Source organism: Prionailurus viverrinus, chromosome D1, assembly GCF_022837055.1.
Source record: "Prionailurus viverrinus isolate Anna chromosome D1, UM_Priviv_1.0, whole genome shotgun sequence".
Lineage (NCBI taxonomy): Eukaryota > Metazoa > Chordata > Mammalia > Carnivora > Felidae > Prionailurus > Prionailurus viverrinus.
Window position 1 is genome coordinate 91,930,812 of NC_062570.1, and position 18,423 is coordinate 91,949,234.

At 34.9% G+C, this 18,423-nt stretch overlaps 1 long non-coding RNA gene across 1 annotated transcript; it reads left to right on the forward strand.

Moving 5' to 3' along the window:
- Positions 1–4,697: 4,697 nt before the first annotated feature.
- On the forward strand, positions 4,698–13,083 carry LOC125146753 (uncharacterized). The gene is made up of 3 exons (XR_007144867.1): positions 4,698–4,708; positions 5,328–5,333; positions 12,981–13,083. It is a non-coding gene; the product is annotated as an uncharacterized LOC125146753 (long non-coding RNA).
- The last annotated feature ends 5,340 nt before the right edge of the window (positions 13,084–18,423 follow it).

Genomic DNA, 18,423 nt, shown 5'->3' on the forward strand with positions numbered 1-18,423 from the left:
AGTCCACCATCAAATAGGGTTCTTTCTTACCTGAGAGGAACATCCTCTTTAAGAGATTGTTACCACAGGAGTGAGGTGTGATTAGACCTGACATTTGAAGATCCAGTAAGATTTATGTAATATTCTCTGTCTGAACTCTAACAAACCATTCAAAAGCTATATCCTTGCAGCTTGCCCTGAATTAAGCTATTTCATCCACCCTTGTCACACAATGAAAAAGAAATCACCCCACTTGCTTCAAAAAGTATTTACCTGAAATAGTGATGTTTATTTCATTTCTCAGAACAGAGTTATGTTTTCTTAAATCTTTGTTGAAAGCCCTAGCATCAAACCAATGGTTAACATAGTTTTCTTTCTGTATGCAAACCTGGCATCTAGTATTTTCCTTTTATTATTCACATCAGATAAACAAAAAAATCCCATCAGTTTATAACTTCTGCCTAAAATATCTCTGGCTTATCGAGCAATTGAGATAAATGAGTTTCATTCTCTTTCTTCTGAGCCAGGTGGGTGGACATTTATAATATTGTTCTTCCTTTCAGACACAATTTATTAAAGAGGTACACCCAAATCAGAACCAAAAACATAATAATAAAAAGTTTTTCTGACTTTTTATTTTATCTTTTCCTTGGTTTATGTTATAAGCCAATGTAATAATACTGGTTTTGACTTTGGGAATCGAAAGCGTCTGATATAAAATATTTATTTGTTATCTTTTCTGCCTTGACAAAGCCAACATTTAATAGCTTTCTTGAAGTGAGTGCAACATCAAAGCCCATGTGCTTCTCCCAAATTCATCTTTATTCAGGCATTGTTGGGCATTTCCTAGCCTTTCAGCAACCACAAATGTTAGACTTTTTTCCCCCTCTTTTGCAGTCATGTCACTGTTTTCTCCATCCCTCTGAAGTTGTGTGCTTTTGCACCCTTTGTCAAACATTAACAAAGGAAAATTGCTAAACTTTCAAAGGAGGTGGAAGTCTAAGGTTTGGTTCATATTCGATTACATTATTTTGACCTCTTGCCACCAATACCAATTCCTTCTGTAGTTTGCTTGACATACATATGTATACTGTATACATACATACATACACACATACATACATATATACATACATACATACATAATGAAAATGGAGGGGAAACTGATTCCTAGTTCAAACTAAGCATTTGCTACTAACTAGTGAAGAATTTGTAAAATGAATAGGGAGTAGTTATCCCTCCCTTACTCCATGCTTTAGTGAGTACGTACTTGTCTACTTATTTATTCCTAATGTTCCCTTTGCATCAAATGGCAGCAATTTTCAGAAAGTTGTTTTTCTGTTATATGCCAGGCAATGAATCAGTCACTCTGCCCCATCATTGATATTCAGAGCATCCATTTTTACAGAATGGGAAATTAGGACCCAGAGAAGTCATAGGACTTCTCTAACCTCAGTACATGAATTGGTATCATATTTTTTACACTGAAGAATATATTATTTCCACTTAATTCTATCCCTTTATAAAAGAGAAAGTGATATATATAGCACCAGTTTTTCATGACTCATCTGCTAAGGAAAACTATGTTGGCAGTGGAATTTCTTCTTTTCAGTCTAAAATTAATGAGTCAAATGGCCCATTAGACTGTCCTGGGATTGCTAATCACTTGACTCCTAGGGTGTGAAAACACATACTGCCCCTAACCAAACTGAGTGAAGACTCATTGATTCATCTGTGAAAGAGGTACTGTCAGGGAGTTGTCCAATTTCATGGATTTGTGTTTTATTTTAGGCAAATTATGCTCAGAAACTGAGATTGTCTTTGCCAATAATTTATTTAGCACAGGTTCACTGCAGGAATTATAATTTATTATAATAATATTTCACAAACCAATAGCATATTGGTTATAAATAGCATTTATAACATCACTTAATAAGTTAGGGAAGAAGTAACATACTCCAAACCAGTGACAGATTGATTATACTGTTCCAAACCAAAGAGAAATGAAAGAAATAAAGTCCAAATTCAACTGAGGTATACCTTTCTAGGAGTTCATATTCAGAAGCGTTAGCTTAGTCAATTAAAAGCTGATGTCTACAACTACCAGCCCAAAGCAAAAGTCCCTTTTTGCTACAGCACGTTGCCAGAAGAATGGAGGGGCTGGCGTTAGCAGGCAAGATGACTTCCTTCACAGGGCCACTTTGTGATTTTCTGCACTGCTGGCATAGTAGGCTGGCACAGCAGAAATTAATGCCCCAGGTAATCAGAGACCTATTTAAATCATCAAAGGGTAACCTTGCACAGACTGAACACTCTTGGTAAGTCCTCACAAATTCTTGGTATTTATTTTTTTTACATTTATCTATTTATCGAGAGAGAGAGAGAGAGAGAGCGCACATGAGCAGGGCTGAGGCAGAGAGAGAGAGAGAGAGAGGGAGAGAATCCTAAGTAGACTCCACTCTCAGTGCAGAGCCCCACGAAGGGCTCAATCTCATGACCACAAGATCACAACCTGAGCTGATACCAAGTTGGACACTTAACTGCCTGAGCCACCCAAGTGCCCCACAAATTCTTGATATTTAAAGTTTAAGTGTCCATTACATTATAGCTACTCTTCCCTATGTTTATCAATAAGTACCCAGTGGTGACTGTCAACAGTCGAGCTACTGAGTGCTTATCAACAATAACAGATGTCAATGACAGCATGCTGACACAGCCTCCTGAATGTAAACAAATTCACCCCTCGATTAAAGAAAAAACTTTAAGTGATAACCAAATCACATCCACTTCGTGTAGATCAAAACAACTTCACTTAGGTCACAAACACGTGGATTTGAAATCGTAACACAAAACAATGTAGAAACTATGGAGTAATATACCAAATCTTTGTTTTGTCATTTTTGGGTTTTGGCTGTTGTATTATTAAATCTTGTGCAGATAAGGTAAAGGAATTAAAAAAAAAAGGAAATTATTAGCCATTATCAAAGCCTATAGCAAGCCATGAATATCATATCTAACCTTTCTTTTTACACACAAGAAAACCATTTATGAGGTTGGGAAGTAATCATATCCCAATGACCCCACCTGAGACTACCATCACATTAAGGATTAGAGTTGCAACATATGAATTTGGGGTGCACCTTCAGACCACAGAAACCTAAGAAACAGAGACAAAGATACAGGGAAGAAGGAGAGGTCAGAGAGAGTGAGTGAGAGAAAGAGAGAGATTTATTTCAAGGAATTGATTCAAGTGATTGTGAGGAGTCTGCTGAATCCAGAATCTTCAGGGTAGGTCAGCTGTCTGGAGAGCCAGGGGAAAGCTGTTGTTGCAGTGTGAGTCCAAAGGCAGACTGGAGTCTGAATTCCCTCTTCTGGGAAGGACATCAGTCTTCTATTCTTTTAAAGCCATCCATTGGTTGGATGAGGCCATTGCATCATGGAGAGTAATTTTCTTTAGTCATAATCTACCTATTTAAATATTAACCTCATTCAAAAATATCTTCACAGCAACCTCTAGACTAGTGTTTGACCAAAGACCTAGCCAATCTGATGCATAAAACTAACCACCACAGTTCCACTGAGTCAGGAACATGGCAGGGATTCCACTGTGTCCACGATAATTTACATCATATTGTATATTAACCAATATGATCATATAAGAGAAAACAGAGATATATAGTAATAATTGAAAAATGAGTACGACTGTCTCTGTGTATCATAAGTATGCATATCTGGAAGAGTCAAAAGAATAAATGATGAAAGTAACACATGATACAGACATTTAGTAAGGCAGAAGAACATAAAATTAATATGCAAAATACATGTTTTGTTTATACAATAATTATATACTGAGTTGAACAAAAATTGAAGTAAAGATATATAAAAACATTTAGTAATAGATTCCATATGAGATATACAAAACCCATAGGATAAGTCTTTTAAGCATAACTTTTCCTAACTTTACTTAAACAAGACCCAGAATAGTAAGCAGTGAGAAACAGGCTTTTAGTATTATTTTTCCCTAAAATTAAGAAAAACATCTGAGTCAAAAAAAAATCCCGTGGGCAAAATGAATAAGTAATAGCATGACCATATTATTTATTATCTAATTGGGAAACTATTGATATTAAAATTTCATGTTACTGATAATTATGGTGAATAACAGGCATAAAACAGAATGTGTGGTGGCTTGACTTTTAAAAATAAGTCAAGCTCGTATCACACTCACGCCATACTGAAACACCAGAAATATGAACAAAAAAGACCACGTGAGTCAGAGATTTTATATCAAAGAAAATTAACCTTCAAGTAAAAAGACTACTAAAAAATTATTTTTAAAATAGAAGGCCTTGGGGAATATTTTTCATGAGTCATTGTTAAAGAAAGTCCCAGAGGACAAATTTGAAGTTAACAAAATACGACAGAGGAAACCTTTTTTAAAAAGTACTAGTGATATACAATGGGTATATTTACTTTTTTAAGTTTATTTATTTATTTTGAGAGACAGAGGCAGAGCAAGAGATCACGGGGGAGAGACAGAGAGACAGGGAGAGAGAGAATCCCAAGCAGCTCAGAGCCTGACGCTGGGCCTGAACTCCAGAACTATGAGATCATGACCTGAGCTGACATTGAGAGTCAGACACTTAAAGTTAATCGACTGAGCCACCCAGGTGCCTCAACAATGGATATCTTTAGAGGTAAATCTAAGGCATCAAGTAATGTGTATAAGGTTGGCAAGATAGAATACAAACATTATGTTATGTGGTCTAAATGGAGGAATAATATAACTTACAAAATACAAGATGTCAAGAGAGAGATGGTGTGAAATAGAATAGTTCAAAAATTATCTCCTCTCTAGTAACTGAAAATTAAAGTTCTTTTAAGGTGAAAGAAAAAATCTAGGGAAAATTTGAATATTGAATTAGTAGAAAGGTAAAACCTAAGAAAAATAGTGATATTTTAAAATAGTGAGTGGGGGAGAAATTAGAGGAGAAGAACATCTATAAAAGTATTATAGATTATATTTGGATACAGGGTGGGGAAAATACAAATTGTAAGTTGTCCAAAGAAAGGGGAAAGAGAACATTTTACTATATTAAATGTAAAATTAAATGACTCCAGTAAAGTAGGAAGGATTGAAGAAAATATAGCATTGCATCCTATTTTAAGAATTAATAGCTTTAAGAGATTGATACTAAGCAGAAATCATAGAGAGCAGATATGGTAGAGTGCCCTCAAGAGCTTGAAGATACTTAGGATGTTGATAGGACAGCAACAGCACTTGGCTGACACAAAGTCCTTTATTAGGACGAGTAAGTCCTCCTGTTGAGCCATCAGATATTTTTGAGAGACAGGTATATACTTGTGCAGTAAGGCAGAGGGTTTCCAATACATCTAAAATTGACTTATGATTCCAAATTTGATCCCATTTGTATCCATGAGCTGACAGATTTGTAGATCTAGAAGTATTTCATTTAAATACCTAATGCTAGATATATATTACACATATATATTCATTGTGTGTGTGTATATATATATATACACACACACACACATTTATGAGTACTTATATAATTAGACATACAGGCACAGGGGGAGAATTCAAGGTCACTCACATATTAATTGAGGAACACCTTCAGTCTATACCTACAAAGTTGTATTTCTAAGCTATATTTTTATGCATCATATAATAAAGTTGCTATTAGATTCTAATTTCTTTTTTTTTAATTTTTTTTTAACGTTTATTTATTTTTGAGACAGAGAGAGACAGAGCATGAACGGGGGAGGGGCAGAGAGAGAGGGAGACACAGAATGGGAAGCAGGCTCCAGGCTCTGAGCCATCAGCCCAGAGCCCGACGCGGGGCTCGAACCCATGGACCGCGAGATCGTGGCCTGAGCTGAAGTCGGACGCCCAACCGACTGAGCCACCCAGGCGCCCCAGATTCTAATTTCAAAGCTACTGATTTGAGATGGAATCCTGAAATTCCATTATCTGTGATAGCAGTGACTAAGGACTTTTAGGGCCTCAGTTTCTTTCCTATACATAGGTACTAATAGTACTAATAATGCTGATAACTACTTCAATGTGATGATTAACTGAAATCATATATAGAAAACTATGAAGCAAACATACTTGACACATAATTGGTGTTCACTATCTGGCTATTTAATTAATGTACCTATAATTTAATGTTAAAGGTACTGAAGATTAAAATTGTTGCTTCAATATTATTTCAGCTTCTTTCACCTAGAAAAACACTTAATTCTTTGGCCTGTATCCTATGATTTAAGGCATTCTGTAACCCATCGGCAACTTACCAAACATTATATACATGTAATAAATAACTGTCCTCTGTAGATTCAACCCAATATGGTAGTAAAAAAAATGTCGCATTGTGTCCTGTTTTCTGCACACCTCCTATCAAAAGCATCTTTTTGTTTTACTGTGTTTAACCAGCTGTGGAAATATGAGTGACTAGCAACTTTGGTCTTGCTTTATCACTCTTTAGCTCTTTTGTTTCAATCATCTGACCTAGTGGTGGCTGTTAGGTTACAGTTGCTGAATGATTCCCCATTGTGAAAAGCCTTCATAGAAACCCAAAGTGAAATGTTGTCAGCTGGATTGATTATGAAAATTTTACAATTTTGAAAAGATTAAAAACAGCATGCCTTGTCTAAAGCAAATGTGTGAATGAAATATCTGGTTTGGCCAATCAGTTCTACCTCAGTAATCAGTAGAAGCAGACAAGAAAGCAACCTCATCTTATTAATAATAAAGTAGGTGAAATTTAATATGAAGCCAATTTTATTAGCGATTATAATCTAGCTATAATATTAGGAAAAATAATCAAATTACAATATTTCATGTAATGCGAAAAAGTAAGCAGTTATTAAATTGCTGTTGGAGAATGCAAACTCATGAACGCTTTATAGAAAACAACTTAGCAACATGTAATAGTATGTATCAAAATGATTTTACATATTTATATTTTTAATCCAGCAGTTTCCCTTCTATGTATTCTAAGAAAAAAAACTGCATATAGATAAATAGGCAAACACCTTCCTATAAAATTTATTTATATTAATCAAATGTGAAGAAATTAATATTCAAAAAATAAGGAAAAGTTAAATATATGTCTCTAAACTTCTAGCTTTCAACAAGTACTTTCCATCAGATTCACCCTCTGCCTCTAATAACTAGAAACTTTGGGGAAGAATCATGGGGCACTTAGGTGGTTCAGTTGGTTAAGCATCCTACTTCTGCTCAGGTCATGATCGCAAGGTTCATAGGTTTGAATGCCACATTGGGCTCTGTGCTGACAGCTCAGAGCCTGGAGCCTGCTTCAGATTCTGTGTCTTCCTCTCTCTCTGCCCTCCCCCACTGGTGCTCTGTCTCTCTCTGTCTCTCAAAAATGAAAAAAAAAATTATATATATATATATATATGTATATATATACACACACACATGTGTGTGTATATGTGTGTATATATATATATATATATATATATATATATATATATATATAAACTTTGGGGAAGAATCAAACAAATTGTTTGAAGGCACTGGAATGCACACAAAAGGAGACAAAAGCAATAAGTGAAGCACCTCTTAAAATGAAGGAAACACAAGGGGTGAGATCTGCATTTATCTCACTTCTCCCTGAAGGAACTCTACAGTCCACGAGTCTAATGAGGAATAGAGCTCAAGATGAAAGAGGCAAACTTAGTGGACTGAGGACTGGGAGGGCAGAGTTTTCACATGCATGAAAATGTCAGGAGAGTAATGGAAACTCTAAAATAATGTGTAAAATAAAAATTGTGTAATGTGTAAAATAAAAATTCCAAACCTGAGGGTGCCTGACTAGTTCAGTGAGTAGAGCATACAACTCTCGATCTTGGGGTTGTGAATCTGAGCCCCACGTTGGGATTAGCATTTACCTTAAAAAATTGAGCACCTTTAAAGGACTTCTAAACCTGAAAAATTCAATAATCAAAAATTTAATTGGAAGGATTTGATAGTGGATTGGACAATGCAGAAAGAAGGTCTATGAACTCAAGGACAGGACAATAGAAATTACCCAAGTTGATTTAGAAATTGTGGGTTGGAAATACTGAGAACTCTAAAACCATGGTCATGGTATTAAACCATCAAGCATATGTCGGAACGAAATACTGGATGAATATTAGAGAAAGACTAGGACAGTCAACATTAAAGAAACAATGGCTAATAGTACTATATATTCCATAAAATATTAAATATAAATATATAGTATTAAATCCACAGATTCAGGAAGCTCAGCAAACATTAATTATGATTAATACAGAGAAAACCATAGCTAGACACATGATAGTCAAAATCCTGAAATACAGGGATGCCTGGGTGGCTCATCCAGTTGAGCATCTAACTCCTGATTTCAGCTCAGGTCATGATCTCATGATCCTGAGATCGAACCTCATGTCGGGCTCTGCATTGAGTGTGGAGCTAGCTTAAGATTCTCTCTGTCTGTCTGTCTGCCCCTCTTCCCCACTTGTGCTCTCTCTCTTTAAAATATTTTTTTAAAAAAAGCTGAAGTGCAAAATAATGATAAAATCTTGAAATCAACTAGAGCACAACGACATTACTCATGTATGGAAATGATGATAAAATATTGGGTATTGGTAGTGAAAAATATTTGTAAAATTCTTGCCTTAAGGAATTTTGAAGACAGACCATGTACTTAATATACTTGGAAACCATGGTAAGATAATTCCCAGGTGGGGCATTGAAAGTGTCAGAGACAGGACATTCGGGTTAAAGAAGAAAATGATCCTCATCCGAGTCCTCCCATCTAATCTTCTTCCTGCTCTTCAAAATTTGGAGATCCAGTAATATTTTTAACAATTAAAAGGTCTCAGCCCCCTCTCATCCATGTTAATGGTGCTTTGCTAGTATGACACTCTTATAATATGGTGTTTCTGCTTCTCAAATAATAGTTTACTCCATTTAACAAACAAACAAAAAAGATGTCCCCTCAATTCTCTTGAGACAACTTATATCTCTATTGAACATGGAAGGATGCTGTGAGGATTCCTTTAAGATTTTTAGAAGTGTGTGTGTGTGTGTGTGTGTGTGTGTGTGTGTGTGTGTCTTAACTCTTAAGTCTTTAGAGTTCTTAAGAAACACTTATCTCCACAGGCTTCATTTGATCTTTGCCATTAAGCCTCTTTTCATTTATCAAACCTGAGTGTTAATTTTTAACACTCAGTAATTTGGAACCCTTTATCACTGAAACCTTTGTTCCTCTGAGAGAGAAGGTATTTAGAAATCACTGTCTAGGTGTTGGGTATGCTCCTTGTTGCCAGGGGTTCGGTGTTTTGGGATCTTCTCAGCAGTTAGAGGTGAGATGAGCTGGTAAAAGCAGGGAGAGCATGACTCTTGGAACACAGTCTATGTTAACTGTGGTATTTGTACTGAATGCAATGGGGAATCACAAAAAAGTTTTAGGTAGGGTAGTAGACTAATCTAATTTGTATTTTAGAAAAATTACTCCGGCAATACTGTCATGGGCATATAAAATGCACAAAATATATAAATTCTTTAAATATACTGTAACCAAAACATAGGTATTCTTGTAGTAAGTTCCACATATCTGCCATGTACAGCTTCAAAAGGAACATAGTTTATATATATTTAAGTTCTCTAATATGACTAAATCTTTAAATATATTATTATATTGAAGTAAATGGAGAATAATAATGTGGTATATGTTTATAATATCTTTATAAATAAAGGCTCAATGTAAATCACACACCAACACACACACACACACACACACACAGACACACACACACACACGTATTAATTTTGTGAGTTTGAGGAGTGGTGATTGGCCCTACGTGCAAAACAGCAGAGAGGATAGTTACGTTCAAGAAACTGGTAGCTTCAGGGTGCTTGGGTAACTCAGTCAGTTAAGCATCTGACTCCTGATCTCAGCTCAGGTCATGAGTTCAGGCCCCAGGTTGTTCTCCATGCTGGACGTGAAGCCTCCTGAAAAAAGAAGAGAGAGAGAAAGTGACAGAAAGAAAGAAAGAAAGAAAGAAAGAAAGAAAGAAAGAAAGAAAGAAAAGAAAGAAGGAAAGAAAGAAAGAAAAAGAAAGAAAGAAGAAAGAAAGAAAAAAGAAACTGGTATCCACTCATGAAATGCTGAAGAAATAGTTTTCAGGGAATTGGCTGGCCTTTGAGTGAGGTGCTTAAACACATTCATCTACAGGATCAGTTGTTGAACGCTGAAAAGCTAACACAGTAAATCACAGCTACTTTTCTTCATTTTTATGATTGAGATTGTTTGTTCATCTTCCCTAAATTATATTAGAGGCAATAAAAATTGATTCTAAGTAAAGCCATTATCCTTTTAAATGAGAATTACATAGCTCAGGCATTAAGATATTTGCGAGACAAAGCAATTTTTTTTAAAAAGGTTCACTTTTTACTAAATAAAGCTAAAAGAGAAATTATAGATATCCTCAAAACTTCAATATGTTAACATCTCCCTAGAAGTGAATAAGTACAGGGGGTAAATGGAACTTATTTTTTTATAATAATTTTTGCTAATTCTTGAATACTGATAAAAGTAGTTATAAATATTTAATGCTTATAAAAATAGAAAGAAAATAAATAATTTGTACTTACCAATTCAAATAAGAAATGAACAATGAAATTTACCTAGAGAAAAAACTACTGTTCTGATTTGTACATATAATCCATAAATAACAACTCTTATACTAATAAACATTTAAGGAATAAAGGATTTCAATATTGCACACAATTCCAAAGTGGGCTGCATTTCCAATCCTGAGCTTAGAATCTATAATCTTTTATAACTGGCTACAAATAAACCTTCCCATCTGCCCAAATTTTGCCAAGAAAATTATATATATAGAATATAGAAAGAGAGAGAGAAAGAAACACTATTTTATCTTTCAAGGCTATTTGCTGTACAGACATCCTTGAAAAGATCAACCAGAACAAAAGGCTGTCAGTGCCTCTGATCCCAGGACGTGCAGAAATGTGAGTGACATATGCTATATGGTCTCCTAGTACATAAGAAGTACTCACCAGTGGTCATTACTGGTTTCACTATAACATCAAGCATGAGATTTATTTATGGAAATCCACTTTTTCTGAGATATTAAGCAAGCTGAAATATCATCGGTTGTTTTGTTTCTATATTATCATTTAAGGTTGAGATTATTAACCCAATTTAAAACATGGCCAAACACTGTACAAAATTAATTTCGAGTTACACAACAAAACTTAATACACATTTTTCTGTTTTCTGAATGTGCATTTGTTTAAACGAGGTCCTTTTGCTAACAGCTTAACCCAAGATGTGTCTTAACTCTGAAGACCTTTGAGTATAACCTCAAAATGACAGAATTAAGGCATATAAAATTAAAGCAAAGCCACAAAGATTTATAAAATAACCGTCCTTTATTCACATAATATTACTAAATGGTTAGCTCAAAGAGTTCTACCTTTATTATTTTAACCAGGTTTTCAGAAAGCAGGAGGCATAAACTTACCTATATCAAATTCAGCCTCGTTAAAACAATCTCAGTTACTCAAACTAAATGCTCAGAATGTGGGGTTTAAATAAAACTAGAATCAGACAATTCTGACAATATATGCATTATTATATTTGAGCCCTCTTTTTTTCTCTGGTTAAATCACCCTTTTAAAGCTTTTTATTCTTAGGGCACCTGGGTGACTCAATTGGTTGAGCATCCAACTTTGGCTCAGGTCATGATGTCATGGCTAGTGAGTTCAAGCCCCATGTTAGGCTCTTTGCTGACAGCTCAGAGCCTGGAGCCTGATTCAGATTCTCTGTCTCCCTCTCTCTCTGCTCCTCCCCTGCTCTTTCTAAATAAACAAACAAACAAACAAACACTAAAACAAACAAAACAAACAAACAAACACAACTTTTTATTCTTTCAGCCTCCCCCCTGGCCCCAATCAATGGATTTATTGACATCAGTTAACTAGCTACTCAGTCCTTGGGGCTGTCTTTGCATATCCCCATTTTTTATACCCATACAATCAGTTATGAAGCAAACTTTTCACCTTACGAAGAACAGTTTGCTAGATATTCTGAGGAGATTTTGAGTGATATCTCTGAATGGATCACCCTAAAGATGACACAGTATTCATTAATGATGTAAGAGCTAAGGAAGTGGTAGAAATGGTTGATGATATCATATACTTTTTAGTTAGTCATGTGATATCTCCACAGGGAAAAGTAATGGGGTTGGAAATGCAGAAAGCCTGGGTTTTAGCTTGAACTTCTTGTGGTGGCTTTAGTTGGGTAAGTCTCTTAAATTCTTAAGAAGAAGGGTATATTAAGAATGCCTGGATGGCTCAAGTCAGTTGAACATCCGATTTCGGCTCCAGTCACAATCTCACAGTTCATGAGTTTGAGCCTTGCATCGGACTCCATGCTGAAAGTGTGAAGCCTGACTGGGATTCTCTCTCTCTCCCTCTCTATCTGCCCCTCCCCCATGTGGTCTCTCTTTTTCTCTCCCTTTCTCTCTCTCTCTGTCTCTCAAAATAAATAAACTTGAAGAAGAAGTAGAAGGAGGAGAAAGAGAAGAAGAAAGTTATGTTATAAATTATGTGTTTTAGTCAGCTTGGGCTACTATATCAAAAGACCGTAAACCGGCTGACTTATAAACAACAAATACATATTTCTTACATTTGTTGAGGCTGGGAAGTACATGATCAAAGCACCTGTAGATTTGGTATCTGGTGGGATCCTGCTTCCTGGTTCCCAGATAGCTGTCGTATCACTGGGTCCTCACGTTGCAGACAGGGAGAGGAAGCTCTTTAGAGTGTCTTGTATAAGGGCACTAATCTCATTTGAATGTTCTACCCTCATATCTAATCACCTCCCAAAGACCCACCTTCAAATATCATTACACTGGGGATTAGAGTCCAACATTTGTACTGGACTAAGATTGTGAGAAAGTGTTTGACCCTCAGAATGATAAGCCCAGTAAGTGCTGGACTTGCTTTGTGAAGAGGCAGTTCATGAACAAGAATCTTTCATGACCTGGACAGTAAAAGGAGCCTGGGCAGACACAGTTTCCATAGCCATGGGCAACATTCTACAGTTCTTTGTCTTTATTTGTTCAAGTTTTATACAGAAGACAAAAGAGAGTGTCTTCACTTAAAGAGCTCTTTATCAAGAATTTGGGATGAGGAAGGAAATGTTCAACTAAAAACAGATAAGATGGGAAAAAAAGAATAATAAAGTTATAAAAGAAAATCCTAAAATCAATGAGTATACAACATTATAAACATGAGAGATAATAATCCAGCTACATCAATAATCACTATAAACATGACCTGACTAAATACACCAATTAAAAGACAGAAATCATTAGAGTGGATTAGAACATAGTACACAACTATGTTTTTCTGCAAGAAACACATATAAATATAAATATTATACAAATATAAATATATAACATATAACATATTAACATATAAATATAAATGTATATTTAAATATAAAGAGTGATCTAGGTTAAAAGTGAAGAGATGTAGGAGGACATATTATGTTACAACTAATAATAATAATTGTAAGAATAATAATATCTGGAATAGCCTTTTTTAATTTCAGAACTTCAGAACAAGAAAGCTTATCAGAAATAAAGAGGGTCATTTCATAATGATAAAGGAGTCAGTTCTCAAAGATAACTTAAAAATCTTCCATGTGTATGTACCTAACAAGAAAGTATGAAAATATAGAAGGCAAAAACTGACAGACCTGAAAGGAAATATAGACAAATCTACTATTACAGAGACACAAAATCCACACTGTTAGTAATTACTATATCATGTAGTCAGAAAATAGATAAAGATATAAATTACATGAACAGAACCATCAATTAAATTGATCTAATTGCCATTTATACAATACCCCTTCCGACTATAGAAAAATACACATGCTTCTTAAAATCGTATGGAGTGTCCCTCAAACTGGACTACATAATGGGTCATTCAGCACACTTTAACACATTTAAAAGAATGATGTGTAGGGTTGAAAAGACATGTTGAAGCTCTAACCCCTGGAGCCTATGGGTTTGACCTTATTTGGAAATAGTGATTTGCAGATGCAACCAAATCAAGATAAGAATACTAGGGTAAGCCCTAATCTAATACAACCAGTATCCTTATAAGAAGGGTACAAGATAGAGCCATAGAGGGAGTAAACAGCCATGTGAAGATGAAAGCAGAGATGGGAGTTATGTAACCACAAGCCAAAAGACACCAGGGGCTACTGGAAGCTTGAAGATGCAAGGAAGACTCCTCCCCTGAGTTTTCAGCGGAAGCATGGCTTGATTTTGAACTTCTAAGTCCCCCAAACTGTGAATGAATAAATTTTGTTGTTTTCAGCCACTCAGTTTGTGGTGCTTTGTTATAGCCTTCCTAGGAAACATATGCAAATAGAAATTACACAAAGTGTGTTCTCTGATCACAATGGAATTAAACTAGAAATTAGTAAGAGAAAGAGTGCCAGAATATACATAAATATCTGGAAATTAAATAGTATATTTCTAAATAACCCAAGGATCAAAGAAGAATTCTCAACAGAAATTTAAAAATACATATTTTGAACCAAATGAAAATGAATACACAATTTATCAGAATCTGTGTAATGAAATAAAAGCATTGCTTATAGAGAAATCTGTTCCTTTAAATGCATACTTAAGAAAATAAAGATGAAATACATAAATCGATACCTAAGTTTCCATCAGAGGAAACTAGAAAAAGAAGGGCAATTTAAGCCAAAAGTAAATGGGAAGAACAAGATACTGAAATTAGAGGAGAAATCAACAAAATTTAAAACAAGAGAACCATAGAGAAAATCAACAACTCAAACTAGTTCTTGGAGAAGATCAATAAAATTGATGTATCTGTACTCAAGTTACTCATTTGGGAAAAGAAGAAGAGAGAGAGAGTGAGAAAATCAGGAGAGACAGAAAGAGAGAAGAAAACAAAACACAGATTATCAGAAATTAAACGATGACCTCACAGACATTAGAACAACAATAGAGGAATGTTTTCTACAAATATATTCCCACACATTGGTAATTTAGATGAAATGGAACAATTCTTGAAGGACACAAACTATCAAAACTCAAACAAGGGAAAATAGATAACCAGAAAGTGCTTACACATTCTGTTATAGTAATTGAATAAAATATTAATAACCTTTCAATAAAGAAAGTACAAGGCACAGATGGCTTGACTGACAAATTCCACTAAAAATTTAAATAAGAAATCATCCTAATTGTCCAAACTTTGTTCCAGAAAATAGAAGCAACTGGAATGCTTCTTACCTCGTTCTTATGAAGCCAGCATTACACTAGTCCAAAATCAAATTTAAAACATTTCAAAAGAGAAACTCTAAAGACCGATATCCCTCATAAACATAGTTGCATAAATTATCAACCAATATTACCATAACAAATCCAATAATATAGAGAAATAATTATATACCATAACCAAGTTGGTTATTCTAGGTATGTAAGGCAGGTTTCACATTCAAAAATCAATTAATGTAGTCTACCATATCATGAAGATAAAAAAGCATTTACATATATTGTTTTTAATTTTAATTCCAGTATAATTATCAGACAATGTTATGTTAGTTTCAGGTTTCAATATAGTGATTCAACAATTCCATACATTACTCAGTCCTCATCATGGTAAGTGTACTCTTCAGTTCCACATGTTTTTGAGTTTTATATCAAGTTGACAATTAATTGTGTCTTGAATTTCTTTCGTTCAACATTATGTTCATGAGATTCATCATGCTTCTGCTCAAAGTTGTACTTCATTTTCATTCTACTTCTGATGGATATTAAGTTTGAAATTTTCATAGACACAGCTGGTACAGAAATTATGCATCTGGCTTCTTTGATGAGTAAATTGCTAAACCTTAATCTTCATTGGATAATGTCAAATTATTTTTTAAAGCACTGTACCAATTTATACACCCATCCATAATGTATAAGTGTTTTCATTGGTCTGTGTCAATAGTACTTATTTATTTTTATTTATTTGTTTTTACTAATTGTGAGTTATTAAAAATTATGTCTGGTTTTAATTTTCCCCATGATCTCTAAGAGATTATAGTTTTATAGTTTAAAAGAAGATAAAAAAAAGTATGATTATATAAATTCACACTTACAAAGCACTTGGAAAAGATCCATCATCTGTTCATTATTAAAAACTCTCAGAAAACTAGGAATACATAGGAAATTCCCCCACTTGTTTAAGAACATGCACAAAACAAAACAGCTAAAATCATAATTACTTGTGAGAAAATGAAGGCTTTTCCTCTAGGAATAGGAACCAGGCAAAGCTATCTACTCTTATTCAACATCGTACTGGAAGTCCTAGTTAATATAATAAGAAAAGCAGATGAAAGGTACACACATTAGTATGGAAGAAATAAAGCCATCTTTGCAGAAGGCATGATTGTTTATGGTAAAAATGCAGTATTTTATAATCATTTGGGAAGAGAGCTTGATGGTTTCTTGCAAAGGTGTGTAGTCTTACAAGATGATCCAGCAATCATTCTCGTACATATTACCCAATTTATTTAAAAAGTTAAGTTCATACAAAAACCAGGACATGAATGTTGTATCGGTTTTATTCATAGCTGCCCCAAACTGAAAGCTACTCAGATGCCCTTCAGTAGGTTAATGAATAAATGAATAAAATGTAGTACACCTATGCAATGGAACATTATTTATCACTAGAAAATAAATATGCCATCAAGCCATGAATAGACACGAATCTTCATGTCCATTGCTAAGTGGAAGGAGCCTATCTGAAAAGGCTATATATTGTATCATTTTATTTATATGGAATCTGTAAAAAGAAAACAACAGAGATGGTAGCATAACTGGTTGCCAGAGGTTTAGGAGTGTGGAGGTTGTAAGGTTTAAAATGTGAGGCAGAGAAGATTTGGGGGATTTGTGAAAGTAACTTGACAAAGAACTAGAGAGAACTTGACAACACAAAGAGTGTACATCCAAATATGCAAATTCAGGGACACCTGACTGGCTCAGTCTGCTAAGCATCCTGATTTCGGCTCAGGTCATGATCTCACAGTTAGTGAGTTCAAGCCCCATGTCAGGCTCTGTGCTGACAGTGTGGAGCCTGCTTGGGATTGTCTCTCTCTTCCTCTCTCTCTGCCTCTGTTCCTCCTTCTTTCCCTCTTCTTCCCCCCATGCACATGTGTGTGTGCTCTGTGTCCCTCTCTCTCTCAAAATAAATAAATAACATTTAAAAAAGTAAAGTTATAAAAAATATGCAAATTTAAAGAAAAAATTATGTAGGAGGTTAGGGAGTCCCAGGCTAGAATATAGACTGTGACAAAGAAAATCTAGTTTGTTAGAAATATATGAGGCTGTCTCGCTGAAGGAGGTGGGGGAAACAAGTTGCTGATCCTAAGTAACTTTAGAAATGAGACCAAAAGTAAACACAATGTATATATTTATTATTCTCTATTTTATGAAGGTGTTTCCCATGGGGTTACTAGCTGTCATACTGGTGAGGTCATAAAAAACAAAATAATGTAAGAAAATGTCACAGCCAAAAGGAGCTGAAGAAGACAGGACAACCAAACATGATATTATATTCTAGCATGGATCATATGCTAGAATAAAGGACAACAGATAAAAACTAAAAACAGAAATATGAATAATGTATGGACTTTAGTTAATGTATCAGTATTGGTTCATGCACTATGACAAATGTACCACAGTAATGTCAGATGTTAATAAGGGAAACTGGGTGACAGATGTATGGAAACATTCTCTGAACATCTTTGCGATTTTTCTGTATATCTGAAACTATTCTGGAATAAAAATTCTGTTTAAAACAGCATTAGAGTCAGCTCAGTCTAATGGACTCCTTGTTTAATTAACACTGCACTATATATCTATTGGAATTAGAGGTCAACCAAGAAGAGGCTGTAAAGCAGCTAATAGTGTTTATTTGTGGTTAGGGATTGTAATTGTGGAGGCACAGAGTTGCCTGAAATTCAAAGGTAAAACCCATAAGGTTACATAACTTGTTTGAGATAATTATGATTGGTGCTAACAGTGTTAAACTATCTGATACAGGATTGGCTATTCAGCTAACAGATGTCACGTTATCTCCATTTCAGTGCAGAGTAGAAGGATGTGTTCTAGGAGGTGATCAAGGGGTGCATTTGACAAGTTGTAACTGACAGAAGTCAAGAGTTCCTGGTGTTTTAAGAATTGAAAAGAGAGGTGTGTATAAGCCCTGCTTCCTCAGTGTCCTCAACCTGTGTGAATGAAGGTGTGAATGCTTCAATTCTGGAATCTCCTTTCACAGAAAATGCATAAGATTAGGTCTTAGAGATG